This window comes from Alligator sinensis, unplaced genomic scaffold (assembly GCF_000455745.1).
Source record: "Alligator sinensis unplaced genomic scaffold, ASM45574v1 scaffold1192_1, whole genome shotgun sequence".
Taxonomy (NCBI): Eukaryota; Metazoa; Chordata; order Crocodylia; family Alligatoridae; genus Alligator; species Alligator sinensis.
In genome coordinates this window covers 556,502-562,479 of record NW_005842376.1, presented here as the reverse complement: position 1 = coordinate 562,479, position 5,978 = coordinate 556,502, and the positions used below count along the sequence as shown (strand labels likewise).

The 5,978-nt window shown below is 42.7% G+C and overlaps 1 long non-coding RNA gene across 1 annotated transcript; it reads right to left on the bottom strand.

The window, feature by feature from the left end:
* Window positions 1–3,874: 3,874 nt before the first annotated feature.
* Window positions 3,875–5,972, bottom strand: LOC112551198. Its single transcript, XR_003095418.1, has 3 exons — window positions 5,789–5,972; window positions 5,141–5,296; window positions 3,875–4,101 (listed from the first exon to the last, which is right to left on the bottom strand). It is a non-coding gene; the product is annotated as an uncharacterized LOC112551198 (long non-coding RNA).
* Window positions 5,973–5,978: the final 6 nt, after the last annotated feature.

Sequence of the window (5,978 nt, the reverse complement as noted above, 5' to 3'; positions counted from 1 at the left end):
GTACGGGACCTAACTAGGAGCAATGGCCTCAAACTGCAGCAGAGGAAATTTAGGGTCGACATTAGGAAGGAATTTTTCATGGTGGGGTGGTTACGCATTGGAACAAGCTACCTAGAGAAGCTCTGAAACATCCATCCCTTGAAATTTTTGAGATCAGGTTAGACAGACCCTTAGCTGGGATGGTTTAGTCTGGGATGATCCTGTCTTGAGAAGGGCGCTGGACTAAATGACTTCATGTGGTCCCTTCCAGCCCTATTTTCCTATGCTACTATGATTTATTGACTCAGATCTGAAATGTTTATTTCATGAATACCCACCCATGTGAACAGCATATCAAAACAGGTGCAAAAGTAAAAAAAAATCAAAGTATATTTTCTAGGTCAACACAATTCACACTATTTATGTGTTCCCATTTCCAGTATATTCTCCCAGCTCTACTTCCTACAACCATAAAACAACTCAAGCTTGTTGTGTATGCTAGGAGTCAAACCCTGCCTTTACTGAAGCCATTGACAAAGTTCCCATTGACTTCAGTGGGGCTGGGATGCTCCCAGAAATGTATATTAATGTGGACAGAATGTGATTAGTCCATAATCATGATGGGCTAATTTACCGTGGTAAATTAGCCCATCATGTTAATCAAGTTAGCCTTGATGACCGTGTCATCAAGGCTAACATACAACCAGTTTTTTCCAAGGTGATTGCTTGTACACATTATTTAGTGCCTGGTCATTAGGTGGGAGGGAAGCCAACACACATTGAACAAAAAGCTACCTGAGGGTTCACTAGAGGTCCATAGATGTAACTCACACCAGTGTATAATTATTCATCACTCACTGGGTGCATCTACACGAGATGCTAACTGCGCATTATCCTAATAACACTGTGCAGTAGTGTGCTGGGCAAACAACGTGCTAATATTGTATTGTGCAGTAGTATTAGGCTACTGCTTAGTAAGCATCACTAAAAAACCCATGTGCCAGCATTACTTTTACAGTAGCACAAGTTACTACACATTGATTTAGTATAATGGTCCTTCCCATGTCATTTTGCATAGTACAATATAATCAATGCACGGTGAGGTTGGCACCATATTGTTACTATTTTCTATAAACTTTATCTAGGTGTATAAGCTTGATTTTTAATCAATCTTTCCAGAATACATTGTCACAGAATGAATACATTTAATACATTATTTAATGCTACAACAGGTCAATTTTACTAGGTACAGCAGAACATCAAGTGCTCATAAGAGAACTGCACTCAAATTCAATTCTAAATTGACATTCTAGAATTTTGTATTGCAGGTATCAGACACCTTCGACATCATTGTGATACAGCAACATTTTATAGGTTTTCTAGCTAAGAAATACTTATGTACAAATGTTTGTTTATGCATAACAGCAATATCTTCAAATACAGAAGTAGCCTGGAGGCTGGTATAGTAAATAAAGACAAACCTTTAAATATATGCTTTGCCCATTATTCTTTTTGGTACTGCTAGATTGATACTGTAGCCATGATAGTCCAGGAATTATGCAAGAGGCAAAGATTTTTGGGGGTGATATCTTTTATTGGACCAACTGCATGGTTGGAAAAAGTTAGACAAGCTTTTGCATTCAAGAACTGATGAAAAATGTCTTGAATGCAAAAGCTTACCTAACTTTATTCCAGCCATCCAGGTGGTCTAGTAAAAATCATTGCCTCTCACTTTATTCTTTTTGTCACTGATACTGTAATTTTACCACTTAGTTGCAAGTAGTAATATCATATACTTATAGATATGGTGGATCTGGAGTGTATTACAGCATGGCAAGATCTTTTTTCACAATTACTTACTATTGCAACTTTGTAACTCTAGATGGTGAGTGGAAGCAGACAAGGCAAGTTTGCTTTTAATGACAGAAGAAATAAAAGCAGGACCATTAATCAGGAATTTGCTTACTTTATCTGAATTCTAAAACAATCTGGGAGAATGTTCTGCAGACTGCTAGGAGTTTGCTGCAAAAATAAAGTATGCCTAATGGGAACTATGTTTTCTCAAACTGAATTATGATGTAAATAACTTATTAATGGAAAGTTGATTATTTTAGTTAGATAAATGGACTGTGAGGAGACAGGTATATTTCTCTGTTACTGCAGTAATAAATATTTTGAATTACTGTATCAATTGGGTTGTGTGGAATGAGTTCTTGGCACTTGGCAAAAAATAGCTATGTATATTTAAGGGAAAAATTATATAAAGGGAGATAAAACAAATGCAAACTATGGTCTGAGATGGTAACACACTGTTCCTGTGTGTAATGGAGTTTCAGAACATAAGAACATAAGGCCAACTTTTCCACATATACAGTGAGGAGTTGTAATGAACAGTAAATTGGTAAATCAAAAAATGTAAATACATTGGTATTGAAATTAACTTTTCCAAAGGCCTGATGGGGAACAATAGATTTGTGAATAGTGTGAACATTACATGACTTTTACAACCATGTCTGGCATTTTGTTCTTGAGAGGAATTTCAGTTTAAAAAAATTAATTTAGCATTTTGAGTGCAGCTGTAACTTATCAAAAAAGCAAGAAATATCAAAGTTGAAGAGCATACTGCATTTATTTTTTTCAGTTTCTCTCAGATTATACAGAACTGATTAATTGTAAAATGCACACTACTGCCATCTCCTGCACCTAAGGAGAAAAAACAGATCTATTTCTTAGTTTTAAATGTGTACTGAATGTAATTTGAAATGTAATTTGAAATGTAATTCGCTAATGAAAGATAGACGACAATGTCCATTAATCAAATATGTGTCAAAAAGGTTCGGTTTATGGCAATCATGTGGTTATTTGCATACCCTCATTGCAATTTAAAAGCTTTTGGAGAAACTAATAGTGAATAGCATAGTCAAATAGCTTGATGCCATAAAACCTAGCTCTGGGTGTCTCACTGCTAACATTTACAGAAAGTATTTTTATACAGTTTACTAGCTCTGGGATTATTAAGACCAAGCAGCTACATGATGATTTATCACAGTAACTTATATCTGAATTTTAATTCACAATGCACTCCATTAATGGCCATGTAAAATGTTCATAAATCAAACTGAAACATTTATTATGCCAGAAGGGGATTTTATTCCACCCTTCCCCCAGCCAGAGCAACTGATCTCCATGTTTTGGTTTCTGTATAACTCTGATGAAGTCTAAGTAGTGTCTCTGACCTCCTACCACCAAGTACACTTGTTATCACAACAGGTGGGAATGCTGCAGGTGATACGCAGGAAAATGCAAAAGTAACACTCATTTGCTAGACTTGGCAATGATCCTTGACAATGTGCTTTGCCCCGCAGTGAAACTGTTCCCTTGCTTTACTGGGCTGTCTGGGTGTCTGCTTCCCAAGTAGCCAGATGTGTATTATTATTATGGCACTACCTAGAGGCACTATTTTATGTAACAGCTACTAATGGACCTGTCCTCCAGGAATTGGTCCATCCCTTTTTGAATCTGGCTGCACTAATCTGTGTTGCAACCTCCTCGGCAATGAGCTCAACAAGTTAACATGATGCTTCATAAAATAAGTACATCCTCTGGCTGGTTTTGAACCTGCCCCCAATCATTTAGTTTGGGCGCCCTCTCATTTTCTTATCCTGGGCCTTGGTGGATAGGCTTTTCCCCACCAGCCAGTCACTCTTGTCTATGAAAGCCTTTAGTATTTGCATCAAATAGGAGCTTGAAGGGTTATTACTATACCCCTAGGGCTAGAAGGCCCTTGTGATCCAACAGGGGTGATACTGAGGCAGAACAGTGGTGGCGGAGGAAGGAGAAGGAGACCAACCCAGGGATGGGAATCTCATTCCCCCACGCAACAACATACCCACATTGCCGAAGAACGTGTGCATCCAGAATCAAGCTCCTCAGTCACTTGAAGACCCATCAAGCCTGATGGATGTCATCCTCGACTTTGAGGGACCACTGCCAACGAGGGCTAGGAGGCCCTTGTGATCCAACAGGGGTGAGGAGATGGGCTGTCTGTCCTTCCAGGGTTGGACTGGCATCAGCGACAAGCGGGTAGCATGTAGACAGCTGGCTTGTCTATTTGAAGTTGAGCTGCGAGGGGTTATTTTGAAGGGATCTTAGGGCTGAGGTGCCATGTGCTTCCACCTGAGGTGGCACAGTCACATGGGGCATTGAAACAGGCACTGTATCTGCAGGTCCTTACAAACTCCTACAACCCAACCATCCTCCCCGCCTGGCTCCTGCCCTTCCCCTATACCTGCTCATGAGTCTCAGCTCTGAGGCACTCTTGCATTTTCCCCCTCGGCTACCTGCCCTGGCACCCCTCCTGACCCCACAACCTTCCTGAGGGTCTACACTTAGGACCTATTAACTGCACTTAAAACAGGAATATTGCCCATTCAAGCAGTAAAACACATGCAAAGTACACTTGTACTTAAAAGCTTAGGACTTTTCGCAGGTGGCTTATCTCCAGCTCCTATTAAGTAGCACATGTCCTGCTATTGCCAGACTACTCCAGGAAGGTAATACCAGGAATTCATAGCCTTGGGGTTGGCATCCAAAATCCACTGGCTGCAGGTCCCAGGGCCTTGATGCACGCTCAAATGAAAGCTGGATAGAAATCAGCTATAGAGTTGTTACACATTTTCAAGCACTAACTTTATAGCTGATTGGCTTTAATAGCTGGATAGTCATTTCTATCATGTGATAATTACTTTGCATGTGTGGCTGATTTCACTTTATTGCATGATGCAGGGATCCTGGTTTTCTCCGATTTAAAAAAATCCCCAATTTTCGGTAAAAAAAGGTAACCCCAAATCCACATTTTCCCGTGATTTACATGAAACACACTGGGGATTTTTTAAAATCAGAGAAAATCAGGCTTTCTGGTGATTAGCCAGTTATTTGTGTGATGATTACTTGGCGCGTGTGGCTAGTCTTACTTTGCACATGTGGCCGGTCTAAATTCATTGCACGTGTAACCAGTTAATTGTGTAATATATGCTGTGCGTAGGAGGGGCTTCAGCTCCAAGACCACACCAGAGCATCAAACTGACTCTGACCCCAGGGCACCAGTAAGACCCAACACTCCCAGGGTTGGCTCCCCTGGCTCCCTCCGAGCAGAAGAGACCTGGCTTGCTGCAGCTGGGAGAGGGTGATGCAGCGCGGCGATGCTGACCGCAAGCTGAGTGCAACACAGTGCTGAAGCACCGTGCCTGGCAGTCTACCTCCGGGGCGCTCAGCCTTCCTGTACCATGCCAGCTCTGGGCTTGCACTCCTGTGCTGCCTACAGAAAAACGAGAGAAGCCATTTTGCTATTGCCAGGCCCCAAGCAGGGCAGGACTCGTCTTTGGGCCCCGCTACACGTTCAAATGAAACCATCTCGAGTTGTCACACCTTTTCAAGCATCAGCTTTAGAGCAGGGTGGCTCTTTTTGTGGCTGGAAAGATATTTTTATGGCGTGATCGTTAACTCTACAGGCAGGGCTGGTTTACATTTATTGCACGCTCCACCAGTGCGATAATGCACGATGGGTGAGCTGGGCGATGCATGTAACATGTAGCCACTGCGAGACCACTAGCAGGGATGACACTATGCAGTGCCCAAGGCACCCTTGGCAAGACCGACTGGCACTTGGGGATCCCTTCCTGAGCTTGGTATCTCCCCTGCCAGGTAAATTCCCCCCCACCCCCGACCAGAGTGGAACGGTCCACCCCCGACCCTGCAACCATCCTCCTACTGGCCCCGCCCCACACGCAGACATCACGGGCAGACATACGTCAAATAACTCCCTCCATTTTAGCCCTCAACTGCGCATGCGTACTCTTCCTTTGCTGTTCGCAGCTTTGTCGAGCGACTCATGCCACCCCCTCGGCCTTTTCCGGAACCGGAAGGCATCGGCTCCCCTGGAGGCGTTTCCGTGTCGCGCTTCCGCTGACGCCGCCACCACTGCCTTCCCCACACACAAC